General features: G+C 40.3%; 1 protein-coding gene across 2 annotated transcripts in view; it reads left to right on the top strand.

Moving 5' to 3' along the window:
• The first annotated feature begins 201 nt into the window (after positions 1-201).
• Positions 202-18,555, top strand: part of grik4 (glutamate receptor, ionotropic, kainate 4) — a 1,128,391-nt gene continuing 1,110,037 nt past the window's right edge. The window contains exon 1 of one of the 2 annotated variants that reach the window (XM_049467192.1): positions 202-1,290. The gene's annotated coding sequence lies outside the window, so the exon portion shown is untranslated. The remainder of the gene's footprint in view (positions 1,291-18,555) is intronic. The other variant, XR_007425334.1, reaches the window with a different exon arrangement.

Below are 18,555 nucleotides of genomic sequence, written 5' to 3'. Positions count from 1 at the left end.
CACTCCTCCTCCTCCTCCTCCTCCTTCTCCCACACACACACACACACACACAACACACACACACACACATACAAAAAAAATGAACTAAACGCGGTTCAGGTGTGTCTGTGCTAGTTAGCCTACACACACCTGTGGTGTTTGTTTGATGATTGGTCAGGCTGCCAGCCTCTCTCTCTCTCTCTTTCTTTCTCTCTTTCTCACACACACACACACACACACACACACACACACACACACACACACACACACACACACACACACACACACACACACACACACACAGAGGGGCGCGCGCGCACTCTCTCTCTCTTAGTGACTCTCTCAGTGAGTCAGTCAGTCGGTGCACGCGCTTGGGTTGCCAGCATCTCTCTCTATCTAACAGACCGCGCGCCTGTGTTTTATGGAGGCCACTTCTTCTCCAGCCGATCATCTCCAGACGTTCCTCACGTTCACCAACGTCCAGGTTCTCCAAACGTGATGCGAGCTGGAGCTCGAGCCCGAGCGCGAGAGGCTGCTGTATCTCTCGGCACGCGGCGGCGGCAGGAGGAGGAGTGAAGAGCTCGAGCCCAGCTCTTCACGCGGAGCGGCTGCTGCTGCTGTTCTTCTCCAGCTTTTCTCTCCGAACCGCGGAGAAATCTGCCTTCCCTTCCCCGGAGGATCAGCTACCGAGCCCGGGAGGAGGAGAGCTCTTCATTTTACACCAGGAGCAGAAAAGTGGAGAGTAAGGTTCCCTTTCTTTTGGGTTAAATTGACTTAAAGCTCGGAGGCTTTCTTTGCTGGGATGCGGATTTTTCTTCTTTCCACAGCTCGCGCTTGATTTCGCATCACACCTCTGGAGGAATCTGATGGATTTACTGAGGGAGGGAATAGCCGCAGTTAAACTGAAGTGTCCTTAAGCTGGTTTCCTTCACGGTTAGTCTATCTTAACGGTTTTAACCGTTTTAACGGCTAAAAAGAAACAAAAACCGCTTTTTAAAAAAGAAAAAAACGCGTTACATCGAGAGTCTCCAAAACCACCTTTTATGTTTTATCTCTTTTATGTTTTTATCTCTCGTATCTCGTGAACTATAGGCGCTATAACTGGAACAGAAAACTGAAGCACTTTGAGAAGAAATATAACGTTAAGAAACGTTAAGAATAAAAAGCGGGAAATAAAAAAATAAAATACGGGCTTAAAAGAAGGAAGGAGGCAAAGCGAGCAACCGGTCACGCAGAGCGGACGGATTCGGGACTGTTAAACACCATCATCACCATCATCTTCTTCTTCTTCACCAGCATCACTACAGACAGGTAAGGTGAGGCTTTTTTTAGTCTCTTTTTTAATCTACGTTTATTCCAGAAACGTTGGAATCTTGTCCACTCTTAAAAGCTTGAGTCTGGTTTTAAAATATACATATATATGTATGTGTATTTGTCCTTGTGGTTTGCTTTAAAGTGTGTCAATTTAATGATCTATATCTATAGCTCTAGCTATCTAGTTACAGACGCTGGTTGGTGTGTGGGTTAGTGGTTAACTCGACTATACTTCTCAACAACCTTGATGTTATACATACCTATGTCTCTTTTTTAAGTCTCTTTTTAATCTATTACATTTATCCCAGAAACGTTTTGTCCACTCTTGAGAGCTTTGGTCTTATATATATATATATATATATATATATATATATATATATATATATATATATATATATATATATAGTTACTGCTGTTGGTGTGTGGGTTAGTGGTTAACTCGACTATACTTCTAAACAACCTTATTGGACTTTTTAATTTTAATGATAATTTAACCTTATACCAGGTCTATCCTACAGAATCCTAGCCTAGTTTAGAAGTCTCCCAGCTGACATTTCAACGTTGAATCAACCTTGATCAACATTGACAAACCTCAATCTCTTTTTTAGTGTTTTTTTATTATCAGTGTTAGTTTGTCCAAAATAAGACAGTCAAAACTAGAAAATCTTATGGTGAACAGAGTGTTAACCATAAACTTACATCACTGCAGTAAATCTGCAGAGTACAAAGAAAGTTACCCATCACCACTACCAATCTGATTACTGAACATCTGATCTCAAAAACACTAAATTAAACAGTAAAACTAATAGAACATTAACCGAATTGATGTTAAATTAAAAAGCAGTTACTGCAAATAGAAGTAAAACACATTTTCATTCCTCCATCTAACCGTTTTTAGAATTTATATGGTGATAAAATGTTAAAATGCTGATTCTAAAGGCAGAAGGTTGAGGACATTATGTTGATTTAACGTTAAAATTTCAACATTTGCACAACCGTTTAACATTAACTGTTGATTCAACGTTGTTTTAATGTTGAAACAACAACAGACATTACTTTAATCATATTTCAACCACATTTTAACGTTGAAGGTCGGTTGTGTGCCAGCTGGGCTGTCCCTATCTCTTCCACACCACACACAGAAGCACAGAGTGGGGCATGACTTGCATCCCAACATAGCAGGCCTTCACAGAAATCAATTAAAGCTTGTATTTCTCCAGTTAAAATGTTCTTTTAGTAAAAACAAGGGAGAGAATGAAAGCTGTTGTAGTTGTTTTTAGCTGGTTAGGATGGTGCAACAGGTAATACTATATGTAGGCCTCTATTAACCAACTGATAGTACTACTATTAGATCAGGTTTTTAACATAGGGATGGGCAATATGACATTGAGACACTATTGCACATAAAATACATAATGCTTTTAGCTATGAAGGGCAATTGCTGGCAAACACATCATTACAAATTGTGTGGTTAGATAAAGCTATAATCCGTGGATAGATAGAGTGTAACATATTTGCACATTTAAAAATACTGCACTGGCAATGCTGAGGAAAACTGACACTGATATAAGTTACAGTATATATCAGTCTTAGTAAGGTATACATCAATTTTTACTAGATTTCACCATAAGTCATTTGATATTATTAATAATGCACTTAGTTTAACAGACATAAATACAGTCTAAAGTCCGATCTGGACAGGATTAGTTTCTCTGGGGGTTCTGGGGTAATGTTCTCTCTCTTTTTTTATGTTTTTTTTTTATCCTCTGTGATTTTATTCCCGTCCAGAACCATCATGTACGTGTTTTTCTCAGACGTCCTCTGAGAAGAAAATTATAGGCTGAATTATCTACTGTTTTTTTTCGGAACTCCGTGGTCCTCCAGTAATTTTAGTCCCGTCCGGACGTACAGCTCTAAATTTCGTCTCCTCAAGTTTAATAAAATAATAAAATAGCTTTTGTATTTGTCCACTGCCACACACCGTAATTACACTTTGGACGCACGTTCGTTTCCACAGAGATCCACTAAAATAAAAAACACACAACAGCGAGTGGAAATGGAGGAGCTACTGAACTCAGTGTCATGTGACCGAGAAACTAATCCCGTCCAGATAGGGGTTAAGACTAGACATAATCTCTGTCCCTTATAGTATCTAGTATCTCTCTGGTGGATTTCTCATGATAAAACTGTTTGATACAATGTTTCCTTTATATCAAGCAGCAACAAAAAGTTACAAATATGTGTGTTTCATGTGATTTATCAAAGAGTTAAACAAATATTTTGTTACAAAAATGTATACAAAGCCAGAATAGGCCAGACTATTTGCATAGCAGTTTTTCTAGTGCATTTTGCCTGTATGTCAAAATACAGTAAAATCATTATTTAGCTTTAAACTGTCTCTAAATATTGTGTTAAAACATTTTTGCCATATTGCCCAGCCCTACTTCATTATCTGTACAAAACAAAATCCTAGAAGAAGCTGTGTGTCCTAAAAATAGTGCATTATTTTGGTATTTTGGTACTTTGGTATTTTAATATGAATGACCCAATGAATGAACTCTAGATGCCTACATATACAGGTAGGCTGATCTCAGCTGTCTCATCCCTGCCTGACTAAACCATTGAAGCGTGGTGGTGTGTGTGTGTGTGTGTGTGTGTGTGTGTGTGTGTGTGTGTGTGTGAGAGAGCACATATTGATCTTTTTGTGGGGACTCAATGTCCACAAGTTGAGTGTAGGAAGACGTGAACATGTGTAAGCACTGTGGAGACATTTTTGTCCTGGTTTGACCTGTAAAGATCGTCCTTTTCCCCACAGACATGTTAATGTTTTTATTTTTTTAATTTTCAAGTATTTGAAGGGATTTCATTAGAAAATCTAATTTCATATAGGCTGGAGTGTGTGCTTGTGTCTGCTTGGACAAATTTTATTCTTTTTCAGGACCAGGATTGGGTTGAGATGTTGGGATGTATTGAGAGTGTGGGGACAGTCTAATGATCCTCTTTATTTTGTACTAGAATTATTGGAGTACCCTAATAAAACTGTCTATATCTAATAGAAAACTCACTCAGGTTAAGCTCTGGGTTCAGGTATAAACTATAAACAGTGTTGTTTAGCTTCTATTGTTATGTATGTTACCACTCACATACATAATGATTTTCTTTGATTTTACCAAATTGAAAACCTCTTTAATATAATCAAGAGGAAGATGGATGATCACAAACCATCAAACCACCAAACTGAACTGCTTGAATTTTTGCACCAGGAGTAAAGCAGCATAAAGTTATCCAAAAGCAGTGTGTAAGACTGGTGGAGGAGGAGAACATGATGCCAGGATGCATGTTATATCAGCCATTTCTCATTTTCTGCAAATAAATGTTCTAAATGACAATATTTTTATTTAGAACTTGAGACCAACAGCACTGGCACACACACACGCACACACTTATACAGAAAAAATAAGAGAGAAGTTCAGTTTCTGAATCAGTTTCTCTGATTTTGCTATTTATAGGTTTATGTTTGAGTAAAATGAACATTGTTGTTTTATTCTATAAACTACAGACAACATTTCTCCCAAATTCCAAATAAAAATATTCTCATTTAGAGCATTTATTTACAGAAAATGAGAAATGGCTGAAATAACAAAAAAAGATGCAGAACTTTCAGACCTCAAATAATGCAAAGAAAACAAGTTCATATTAATAAAGTTTTAAGAGTTCAGAAATAATCAATATTTGGTGGAATAATCCTGATGGTTTTTAATCACAGTTTTTTTTTTCATGCATCTTGGCATCATGTTCTCCTCCACCAGTCTTACACACTGCTTTTGGATAACTTTATGCTGCTTTACTCCTGGTGCAAAAATTCAAGCAGTTCAGTTTGGTGGTTTGATGGCTTGTGATCATCCATCTTCCTCTTGATTATATTCCAGAGGTTTTCAATTTGGTAAAATCACTCTCATTATTAGGAACACTGTACTAAAATACAGAGTTAAATACATGGTAGGACTTAAGGAATAACAGCAGCTTATTGAATGGATGTTTTGAGCAACTCAATTGCTTTGTGGCATGAATTCAATAAGATGTCAGAAACAATTCTTCTTCATGATCGTGGTTCATGTTGACGTGATTGCATCACACTATTCTGCCAAATCCCAACGTATTTCTGTCTGACTGTAATGTGAATAAATCTTACCCTGAAACAGCATGCATGCACACGTTGATATGTTTATGTATGTTGCCTTGAGATAAATGTATATTTAGATGGTATATAAGGAGTCCTGTCAATGGGCAAAATTTTAATCAATTGACCCTCATTTTCAATGTAGCTGAGCATTTACAATACAATGCAGGGATTGACATGATATATGAAAATAATAACTACATTTAATCATTTATTCATTTAAAAATAACAGTGAATAAAAGATAAAAATAGATGAAAATAAAAGTAAGAATAAAATTAATAATAATATAATAAAAATAAAACTTGGTTTAATTGACAAGACTAAGATTAATATCAAAAGAAGATAAGAGTAATACAACAAAAAACTAAAATTAAAATTAAATTAAGGTAAAACTTACTTTTACATAGTACAATAAAAAAGTAAAAATAAGTAAAAACTTACAAAAAAATATAATAATAATAATAATAATAATAATACAATAAACATCAACATAATCAAAATAAGTTAAAAAGCAATAATACAAAATTATATATTAAAAAATAATAATTAAAGAAATAAAAAGGAAACAAATAACTAAGAGTAGAACTAAGAGCACAGAGTTCTATTATACTTATTAATATTCAGTATTTTTGGTCTCTCTTGGCTGCATTACATAAAGATATATCACACAGATCTGAGTGTGGTCTTTTTTGTAAAGATGTCCACTAATAAAGGGACATTCCAGGATTTTGGTACATTTCAGGGGTGGTCACTTCTGAAAATTTGATCTTTAATTTGATCATTTTTAGTCGTATATTTATTAAATACAGGTAGTAGGCTATCAAAAAGTTTGATTCGTCAAGCTCAGGTATCAAAGCAGTTTTTTAAATTAGATTACAGTAACAGGGTTGCGAGTAACAGGGTTGTGAGTAACAGGGTTGTGAGTAACAGGGTTGTGAGTAACAGGGTTGCGAGTAACAGGGTTGCAAATCTAGGCTAAGTTGTGGTTTCCTCGAGGAACAGATGCTAACTATAAAATGTAGCTATGTATACAAGATCAAGGACAAACATGGTTATATAAGTATATAAAGTAAATTTTGACTCTACTCATTATTAGTCTTACAATATGAGTAACAGGGTTGAGTTCGCTGAGAGACACACTTGAGTGACAACTTAGACAAACATATTTGGAAAAAAAACTTTTAGAAAATTGTTAGAGCACTTACTCTTGGTCTTACCATGTGGGCAGAAAATGTCCTTGTGATGTCACTTCCTTTGTGCCAGTAGATAAATATTTTTAACTCTTTCTCTGCAGGTAAAATTCCTTATGGTAACAGGGTTGAGCGCATGTTGTGGGACACAAATTAATTAAAAACTGTAACATGCAAAACAACGTAGACCAAAGAAGTTGTTTTCATAAGTAAAGGAGATGCAGATCAACAATATACAAGAGGAAGTCATTTATTTAGAGCTTATTTTAATTGTTAAATTTGCCAAAGGAGTTGGTCACCCAATGAGTGGGACAAGAGGTAGAGGTGGTCCAAAGGTAAAGTTTGTCTTATAAAAAGTACATTTTTCACAAAAAATAGTCATTTAGATATTTTGGTTAAGTACATTTGAAATTTAAATGGTGGGACAGGAAATCCTGGAATGTCCCAAATAGATTTTCCTGTAAGAACTTTGGTCTACAGTAGGTCTGAGGTTCTGGCTATTTCTTTATTCGATGAAACTAAAGTAGAACTAAAATAATAAACTGAAATGACACTCAAAAAGTTGAGAGAAGTTAAAAGGCTCAATGAATATCCAGCAGTGCATACAGATATGATGTTATAAATGGCAGCCCCTGACAGAATATTGGAGTAAGATGCATGATCTCATCGGATGCCTGATCAATTGATGGATAGGACGTGGAGAGCACATCTCGCCATTGTACTGAAGGTTAACTAGCCTGCTGTTGCTATCAGTCAGTATCTGAGGGAGACGCTCTCCAGAATTTAAACAAAGACGTCATTCAGCACTTTGACCATCTTCTGCCGCCGGTACCCAACCTCACTTACATTCAAGAACAATTTACCCATGATTGGGTATTCACATATTCAAATATTCACTATACAGAACTGTATTTGTTACGTATACATATTAATGATTCTATGGCACATCAGTCACTTTTATTGTATAGAAAGTTTTGTACCTTTTATATATTTTCTATTCTTCTGTTTTCTATTTATGTTGAATACATTTTTAATTGTATTGTGTTGTTGCGGATGGATGCCTACATTTGCTTTGGGATCAATAAAGTACATACCTACCTACCTACCTACCTACGTACCAACCTATGTACCTACTTATAGACCTACCTACCTACCCACCTACATACTTACATACCTACTAACTACCAACCAACCCACTTACCTGAAAACCTTCCTACCTACCTACCTATCAACCAACCTACCTTCCTTCCCAAATACCTACCTACCTACCCACCTTCCTACCTACCCACCTACCTATCTATCTACCTATTTATCTACTTACCCACCTACATACCTACTTATAGACCTACCTACCTACCCACCTACATATCTAAGAATGGCCTTTATTGTCACATGGTCAACCAGCGAAATTAGCCATCAACCCATCCATACAACATACAAGGGGGAAACAGGACAGGATAGGAAGACAGGGTAAGCCGCAGCGTGTGCACGCGCCGCCAATCATTTCTTCAGTTAGAGGGATACAAGGGGGAAGAAGAGGGTAAAAAAAACATACCCCTAGACTGTGCCCTGAAGAGCACAGTGTAGGAACATAAAAAAAAACCTCAGCACATAGGCACATACAATATACACAAGAGACCAAGCAATGAAGGCGTGGGAAAGGGTACGGGAGGTGGGGGGGTCGTTAGGTAAACAGGGAGAGATTCAAAGTCACAGTGTTCTTTGGAGGAATGCTCCCTATCATCCACAAGGCCGAGTGCTGATAGGGCGGGAGCCGAAAGCAGATTAGACTTCAGTTGTTTAGGCGAGTGACCGCTCTCCAGTTTAGCATGGTCACTCTCTATTGTCCATCATGGTCTCAATTTTCTCCACCTTCCTTTGCAAAGCCGTTTGCTTCTCCGAGATGTTTTCCATGTTGCGGTTAAAAGTCACAGTCTGAGTGCCGACAGCTCTGCCCACCGCATCAATCAGGTCGGGCAGCTTTTGGGGGCCCTTGACAGCTGTCCCCACACTTTTAATTTCACGATACACCAGGGCAATGCCTAATCCAATCAGCAAGAACCCTGTGATCATTGTGCCGAAAAGGTAGACGTCTTCGATGTCCTTCACAGAAAGAGTCGCCAGGCACACGGTCCGCCACGTCTCCCACGCGTCCCTCGTGTAGCCAGCTGCAAACGTTCCATCAGGACAAGCAGGTTCCCCCGAACCCAGGCTTCTCGTCGAGAAGATGGTGTCAATTGCATTGAGAGACCATTTGATCAAATCCATTTCTTTTAGTTTGAAGAGCAGTGTGAAGAGAGTCTCTTATGGAATAGCAGTGCCAGACGAGACAGGAGAAGCCAAGCAGGAGAGATAAGGGGAGGAGAGGGAGAGAAAGAAATTGCGACCGCCTTCAACGAGAGCAGAAAGTAGATCTACCTACCAACCAACCTACTTACCTACCTACCAACCTTTCTACATACCTACCTATCAACCAACCCACCTACCTACCTATCTATCTACCTACATACCCACCTACCTACCTATCTATCTACCTACCTATCATCCAACCAACCTACCTACCTACCTACCTACCAACCCACCCACCTACCTACCACCAACCTACATACCTACTTACCTACCTACCAACCTACCTACCTACTTACCTACCTTTCTACCTATCTATGTATCTACCTACCAACCTACCTACCTACCTTTTTCTATTGTTTGGTTGCAATTAGAAAAGGTATCGAAAAAAGTACTGTTTGTGTATCAATATTGAACATTTAAAGCGATACCCAGCCCTAGTCATTTGTAGTTGATATTATGTAGTTGAAGTTTCTTTTAGAAGATTTCTGCTGTATTGAGCTTAAATTAATAACTTAATCTTATCTGATAAGTAGATGGTTTCTTGTCATGCTCTCAGGCCTCATGCCAATTGATATGATATGGTACCAATCATTGTTAACAATCAGTTTAATTTAAAATTCCAATAAGCATTACATTTTCCATCTTTCAGTGCATGTGTTTAAATTTTGCAGCTCAGTCTGAGAGGGTAGACTATCTGTATCTGTCCTCAGAGTGCGGTATTGATTGTGTGCGGACAGAAGTGTTGAGCTGCATATTTAAAAACTGAGCTCTGTAGCCGCCGGTTCATCATGCTTAACTGTTATTGACACAAATCAGCGCGGTGGAGTGTATTATAGTGTGTATTCTAATCTAATATATGCAGTATGAGATATATATATATATATATATATATATATATATATATATATATATATATATATATATATATATATATCGTTTGAGCATCGTCATCGTGATGTGTGGACGTGCAATGTCACTTAAGACAATTACATCAAACATGTGAGTCATGTTACAACGTTTTAATTCTTGACACAGGAAGTAGATACACAGCGCTGTCTCTGTGTCTGTGTGAGTGACAGGCTGCTGCTGCCTGAGAAGCATGAGGGGGAGAGGGAGGGTTAAACACGAGGTAATCGCATGGCCTCCATCCACATGGTTGGGCACGTGCTTGTAAACGTGAGCACGTGTGGAAAGCTGTGCTCCTCAGTCCAGCACAGTTTAGCAGTGCAGATATTTCCAGTTACAGCTGAATTCACGCTTTTAATTTACCCTTTAAAAAGCCGTTTAAATGCTGATTAAAGGGCTGATTACTGTTGTTTTGCTGTTTTCCTCGGGTTTTGAGAGCTTGCCGCTGACTCATGGAACCCTGGTGACGTCATGGGCCCTGCATTTTTTTAATATCATGATATATATTGCCGAAAAAAGAACATATGCAAACGTAAAATTGTTCCAATATCGTGCATTTTGATTTCGGTTAAGCTAGCCCTTGTAAAAAGGAAGTATAATTAAGAGCATTAAAAGTATGTTCAATCAAAGTAAAGAATACTAAAAGAGCATTTTCAAGTTATTATACTGTACTTCATGAAAATACACATTAAATATACTTTAGATATACCTTAGATTTTGTCTATGGAACACCACCAGCGAAGTACATTTGAGATAGGTAGGTGTATGTTTAAAACAGTTCTGTTTACACTAGTTAAAAGTAAAAATACACATCTGTGTGTAAGTAACTATAGGTTTAAATAGGATCTCCGGTAGATTTGATGTTTTACAGAGACTCTAAGACTAGGTCAGTGTCTGTACTGAACTGCACTTAGCAGGGCATTATTACACATGTAGTAAAGTAACATATGACATTGTAAAGACTGTTATTGCTGTAAAAATGTCTTTATTTTAAAATGTTTCTAACTGTTGTTCGTCTCGCTGCTTCCTGGTGTCGCAGTGCTGTTAGCCAATCAGAGGCGATATGTTTGCATGTATAATTATTCATGAGAGAGATCGTTTTTCCCTGCCCACTTTTCTACCGGACTAAAGCAGTGTTCTACAGGATCACCAGAGCACTTTTTTTCATTCATACTAGAGACCAAAACTAGACATTTTAAAATGAACCTTTAAAACACAATACTAGTCTCATATATATATATATATATATATATATATATATATATATATATGTATATAAATTAAAGTATCTGTCCAAACTCTCCTAAACCAGTGTATAGTGTATTTCTGTAGATGTTATGGCTGAAATGTTGTTTTTGTTGTTCAGATGCAGGAGGTCATCCCTTGGCTGTGTTACATAGAGACAGAATATCAGAACCAAAACATCAAAGGAAACAGGAGGCAGATGCACATGTACACAGCTCTCTTTATCCGTTTCTTCTTCTTCTTCTGAAAAACCTTCTCATATCTTGATGTGAAATTGGTTTTCCTGTGGAATTTAGGCGTGGTATTAACGCTATCGATTTTTAAGACTTTATGAACTGTATCTGTATCCGCTCAGACAATGTTAAAATATGAAAAAGGAAAAGTTAATATAATATTTTCCAGAAAATTATTGAATAATGTTTGCAAAGGGGGGAAACACAGCCGAGAGGCTGGTCCTGATAAATGTCAGCAGAATCGTGAACATCAATCACACAAATGCCTATTGAATGCCTTTCAACTCCAAAATGACATTTACTCAAAATATCATCATTTTAGTATTGTCTAAACAGTATCCTATCACAGTCTAATGATGCTGTTTATTTAGAATGGCTTTCGGGGGAAAATCATCTCCTATGAGGCACTTATGGGTAGTAAGGTTTAAGTAAAAACTTGTGAAAAAATAAGAAAAACAGTAAGAGAGCACTTGATGAGCACTCAATGATTTTCTCTGATTTTACCAAATATAAAAGCTCTGGAATATAATTAAGAGGAAGATGGATGATCACAAGCCATCAAACCACCAAACTGAACTGCTTGAATTTTTGCACCAGGAGTAAAGCAGCGTAAAGTTATCCAAAAGCAGTGTGTAAGACTGGTGGAGGAGAACATGATGCCAAGATGCATGAAAAAAAAACTGTGAATAAAAAACAAGATTATTCCACCAAATATTGATTATTTCTGAACTCTTAAAACTTTATGTGTCACGTCTGGTGCTGTTAGCTCCTCTGTCCCTTCCACACCAAGCTCTAACGGAGGTTCTCAGGTCAACAACTACACTACCCAGAATGCACCACCCGCTGACATCACGCACTCACCTGATCACGTGACACCTCACCTGCTTCCACCAGGAAGCCCCGAATACTGATTACTGGCACTATAAAGGTGCACGCCAAACAGACTTCATCGCCGCGTATTGTAGGTTATCCTCGTACAAAGCGTTACTTATCTCTTGTCTCAGTTTACTTTGTGTATGACCTTGCTTTTTGTTTCCCGACGCCGATTTTTGCCTCTGCCTTTGATATTGGATTGTTTTGTGTATGACCTGGACTGTACTTTCACCACCGCCTTTTGGATTATCTCTGATACTGGATTGCTTGTGTATGAACTCTGGACTGTCTCTCGTTTATGGTATGGTTTTGTCTTCATTGCTCTGTCTACTGGTGATCAACCTTATTTCTGTATCGACCCTGATTATATCTGTTTATTATCATAATAAACATACTTTATTTTTATCAGTATCTGCGCTTGTCTGCTATTCTGTTCAGACCATGACAGAATACGCGGCCGAACTAAATCAGATAGCAGATACTGAGGCTATTAGATCTGGTTTAGCCAACCAGGGGAGACTACTCGGTCAGCACCAGCAAACGCTCGCTGGTGTGACCCAAGCTGTTTCTGAGCTAGCCCGCCAGCAAACCACGCAGCAGCAACAACTAGCTGAGCTGCTAGCTCACCTCAGAGGCGTAACTGAGCCTAGCCCTAGCCCGTTAGCTGCCCCCAGTATGCCCAACGCTAACTCTTCTGTGCCTGGATTTTCTGTCTCTAAACCGGAGTTGTTTGATGGGGATCCGGAAAAATGCAGCGGTTTTCTTTTACAATGCTCCGTGTTTTTCAGTAATTCACCGCCTACAACCGATAAAGCTAAGATCGGTTTCATTATCTCACGGCTTTCTGGTAAGGCACTCGAGTGGGCTACAGCTATTTGGGAAGACCTTTCTGGGGCTAGTTACACTGACTTTTTGGCTACTTTCCGCTCAGTTTTTGATCATTCGCGTTATGGACAGTCTAATGGAGAACTTTTGCTGGCTCTTAAGCAAGGTCAGAAGCCGGTGGCTTCCTACGCTCTGGAGTTTCGCACTCTCGCGGCTGGTAGTGGGTGGAATAACGCTGCGTTGATCAACGTGTTTAGATGCGGACTTAATCCAGATATACAGAGGGAATTAGCCTGCAGAGATGATTCCCTGACCCTGGATCAGCTCATTTCACTGTCGATCCGGTTGGATCAACTTCTCTCGCGCCGACCCAAGATCAGTCCTCGCACTCAACACACTTCTGTGTCTCTGCCCCGCGCTCCCACTCCAGAGAAAGCTGCGCTGCCTGCCCCAGAGCCCATGGATATCCAGAAAACCCGGCTAACTCCTGAGGAGCGGCAGCGACGAATCCAGCTTCGCCTATGCCTTTATTGTGGAGAGGCCGGGCATTTCAAGGCTGAGTGTGGTCTCCTGACCCGACCTGTGAAAGCTCCAGCCCTGGGACAGCGCGTGGAGTGCTCTCCACGCGCTAACGTGGTACGTAAGCACAACACAATCCTTCGCTCTAAATGTTTTTCTTTGCCTGTTAATATTGTGTTACCTACTGGTATGCTCTCTGTCCCAGCGCTTGTAGATTCCGGGTCGGAGGGGAACTTCATCAGCCAGGACCTAGTTAAGGAGCATGGAGTGCCCACCAGAGAACTTCTACGTCCATTAGCCATCCATGCTGTTGATGGAAAGACTGTCCGCTCCAAGCCGGTTACCCTGCAGACTCTGCCCATCACTCTACAAGCCAGCGCTCTTCACTTTGAGGAACTACCACTTTTCGTGCTTCCCTGCACCGAGCATCCAGTTATCCTGGGCATGCCATGGCTGAAGACCCACGATCCCACTGTCTCCTGGCGCGATGGGGATATCACGGTTTGGTCTGCTCACTGTCATGAACATTGTTTAGCTCTGGATAGTTTAGTTATTCAGTCTACTTCTGTAGAGAGTCCTGATGTTTCTGATCCCATTGTTGTACCCCCTGAATATTCAGAGTTTTTAGAAGTGTTTAGCAAGGAAAACGCTACTAAATTACCTCCGCATCGCTCCTATGATTGTGCCATCGACCTAGTGGAGGGTGCCACGCTACCCAAAGCTAGAGTCTATCCTCTTACGTTAGATGAGGAAAAGGCTATGAATGATTATGTCACCGAAGCGTTAGCCCAGGGTTTCATTCGGCCGTCGAAGTCCCCTGTCGGGTCTGGGTTTTTCTTTGTTAAGAAAAAGGACGGGGGACTGAGACCCTGCATTGATTATAGAGGCTTGAACGCCATAACGAAAAAATTCGCTTACCCGTTGCCCCTCATTCCATGTGCTCTCGAACAGTTACGTACGGCTTCTTACTTTACCAAGCTCGATCTGCGTAGTGCGTACAATTTGATCCGCATTAGGGAGGGGGACGAGTGGAAAACCGCGTTTACCACCACCAATGGCCACTACGAGTACCTTGTTATGAGCTATGGTCTCGCTAACGCCCCCGCAGTATTTCAGTCATTTATGAATGACGTATTTAGGGATATGATTGGGAAATACGTAACCCTTTTTATTGACGACATTTTGATCTATTCCCCCGATCTCGAATCACATGTTAAGCACGTTCGTCTAGTTCTTCAGAGGTTGTTGGAAAACAATCTTTATGCTAAAGCCGAGAAATGCGAGTTCCACCTTCAGAGAGTCGCATTTCTCGGCTATGTTATCAGCTCCCAGGGAGTTCTTATGGATGACTCGAAGGTAGACGCCGTTACTAGCTGGCCTGTTCCCCAATCTATCAAAGATCTCCAACGTTTCTTAGGATTCGCCAATTTCTACAGGCGTTTCATACGCAACTTCAGTACCATAGCCGCTCCCCTTACAGCGTTAACTAAGAATGCTACCAAAATTCTTAAGTGGTCCCCTGAAGCTGACCAAGCTTTCCAAGCGTTAAAAGCCGCCTTTGTCTCTGCCCCCATTCTCACGCATCCTAATCCTGATCTGCCCTTTGTAGTCGAAGTAGATGCTTCTAATACTGGTATCGGAGCAGTTCTCTCCCAACGCAGTGGTTCACCGCCTAAACTACATCCCGTAGCCTTTTTCTCAAAGAAAATGTCACCAGCGGAGCGTAATTATGGGATAGGGGATAGGGAGCTGCTGGCTGTTAAACTAGCTCTAGAGGAGTGGCGTCACTGGCTGGAAGGTGCTGCACATCCATTCACCGTTCTTACTGATCACAAGAACCTAGAGTATCTCCGTACTGCTAAACGTCTTAACCCCCGTCAAGCTCGCTGGTCATTGTTTTTCTCCCGTTTCAATTTTTCGATCTCGTTTCGTCCAGGTAACCGTAATACTAAAGCTGATGCCTTATCTCGTGTTTTCAGTTCCCCAGACGACACGTGCCACGCTTCCGAACCCGAACACATTCTGCCACCCACTGTTAAAGTAGCAGCTATTAGATGGGAACTCGATGACCTTATTCAGCAGAGTCAAGCTAACACACAACCTCCGGAGGGTTGCCCTCCTCACAAGATTTACGTACCTGAGCAGTTTCGCGATCAGCTCATTGGCTGGGCACATGCTGCCCTTACGTCCGGTCATCCAGGCGTTACACGCACGCTACAACTAATCTCAGCTCGGTACTGGTGGGAAACCATGCGAGCTGACGTTCAAACTTTCGTGGTTTCATGTTCTATCTGCGCACAATGCAAAACACCCAAAACCCTTCCAGCCGGTAAGCTATGTCCTCTACCTGTTCCAGAACGACCATGGTCACATATTGCAGTAGATTTTGTTACCGATTTACCTGAATCTGAAGGTTACACTACTGTCCTTACTGTTGTAGACAGATTTTCTAGGGGTGTTAAGTTTATCCCTTTTCCTGCTCTTCCTACTGCTCTTCAGACCGCCCAAGCTATATACACACACATTTTCAGACATTATGGGGTCCCGGAGGACATTTTGTCAGATAGGGGTCCTCAATTTACTTCTAGGGTATATGGAAATCGTTTTTTGAACATTTGGGTGTACACGTGAGTCTCACTTCTGGGTTTCATCCCACTAGTAATGGTCAATGTGAGAGGGTTAACCAAGAGTTGGGAAAGTTTTTAAGATTGTACTGTTTTAAGCATGCGTCAGCAGTCCGACAGACACCGTGGTACCACCCCCCAATACCAACCCGGAGACAGGGTGTGGTTGTCGACCCGGGACTTGAGGTTTGAAGGGGCCTGTAGGAAACTGCTGCCTAAGTATATTGGCCCATTTAAAGTGTTGTCTCAGGTTAATGAGGTGACTTATAAGATCGAGTTGCCGGCTCAGTACAGGGTGCATAACTCGTTCCATGTTTCTCTGCTCAAGCCTCTTGTCCCAGGTCCGCTTGCTGAGGGTGTTCCAGATGACGTGCCGCCCGCGGCAGTGGAGGGGGAGGATTCGTCTACCTATGCGGTTCGAGAGGTGTTGGATTCACGCAGGCGTGGCGGTGTGCTCCAGTACCTCATAGACTGGGAGGGTTACGGCCCTGAGGAGCGTTGCTGGGTTGCCGCCGGTGATGTGCTGGATCCTGCTCTACTGGCCGAATTTCATGCCAGTCACCCTAGTAAGCCTGCTCCTCGACCTCGTGGGCGTCCCAAGCGCTCACTCTCTTCTTTGGCTCCGGTGCGTAGGGGTTCCCAGTCTCGCAACCCCCGCCTGCCCGTCACCTCTGAGGCTACGTCTGGTCCTCCCGCCGGTACTCCCTGCCCGTCGGGTGGACGTCGTCGTGGTCGTCCCCGTTCCGGCTCCGTTCCGACTCCCTTGGGGGGAGGTACTGTCACGTCTGGTGCTGTTAGCTCCTCTGTCCCTTCCACACCAAGCTCTAACGGAGGTTCTCAGGTTAACAACTACACTACCCAGAATGCACCACCCGCTGACATCACGCACTCACCTGATCACGTGACACCTCACCTGCTTCCACCAGGAAGCCCCGAATACTGATTACTGGCACTATAAAGGTGCACGCCAAACAGACTTCATCGCCGCGTATTGTAGGTTATCCTCATACAAAGCGTTACTTATCTCTTGTCTCAGTTTACTTTGTGTATGACCTTGCTTTTTGTTTCCCGACGCCGATTCTTGCCTCTGCCTTTGATATTGGATTGTTTGTGTATGACCTGGACTGTGCTTTCACTACTGCCTCTTGGATTACCTCTGATACTGGATTGCTTGTGTATGAACTCTGGACTGTCTCTCGTTTATGGTATGGTTTTGTCTTCATTGCTCTGTCTACTGGTGATCAACCTTATTTCTGTATCGACCCTGATTATATCTGTTTATTATCATAATAAACATACTTTATTTTTATCAGTATCTGCGCTTGTCTGCTATTCTGTTCAGACCATGACATTATGAATATGAACTTGTTTTCTTTGCATTATTTGAGGTCTGAAAGTTCTGCATCTTTTTGTTATTTCAGTCATTTCTCATTTTCTGTAAATAAATGCTCTAAATTACAATATTTTTATCGGTAATTTGGGAGAAATGTTGTCTGTAGTTTATAGAATAAAACAACAATGTTCATTTTACTCAAACATAAACCTATAAATAGCAAAATCAGAGAAACTGATTCAGAAACTGATTTTTTTTCCAGAGGTATACTTAAGAGCATTAAAAGTGCTCTTCAAATTAGGTAAAGAATACTTTACAATTTAGAAGTACATTTTCAATTTAATATACCTTCAATTTAGTTTAGAAAGCACATATATAAATATATTTAAGTTTAAATATAGCTTAATTACAATTAAAATATATTTAAGTTGCCATAAGTTGTTCCAAAATAGTATATTTAGTATGTATTTAACCCTTTCCGACCTGAATTATGTTTCAGCGATGAAAGAAAATGCTATTTCTGTCTGTAATGCACTCACAAACAAGATGCAGTAGATAAATGAATAAAAAATGTATAAATAAAAAAAATATCCTATATAAGTTTTATATAGCTATATTATTTTATTTCAAAAAAGCGTCCCTATGCACTAAAACTAAATACATGATAGAAAAAAATATGTATATTTATTTTGTCTCATTAGCTTGGATGTTTACTTTCATTGTGCAGATTTAAATTTATTCTGATGGACAACAGTTCCCGATCTGCATTAAGTGCAATAATACACAAGAATGAAGAAAACGTAATGTCCATTTCAATGGACGCAGTGTCTGAAAGGGATAAGTACATATTTTAAATAAAAAAAAATTACTTGTTTGTATGTCCATGTTAAGTATAGTTTAAAAATATACTTAAATACACTTTTCTTTTACAAAAGTGGTCTTTGTATGCGAGTCACGGTAGGTGGGCCACATGGTGTTCATTTT

The sequence above is a fragment of the Astyanax mexicanus genome, chromosome 18 (genome assembly GCF_023375975.1).
Source record: "Astyanax mexicanus isolate ESR-SI-001 chromosome 18, AstMex3_surface, whole genome shotgun sequence".
Taxonomy (NCBI): Eukaryota; Metazoa; Chordata; class Actinopteri; order Characiformes; family Acestrorhamphidae; genus Astyanax; species Astyanax mexicanus.
This window is presented reverse-complemented; position numbering and strand designations above follow the sequence as displayed.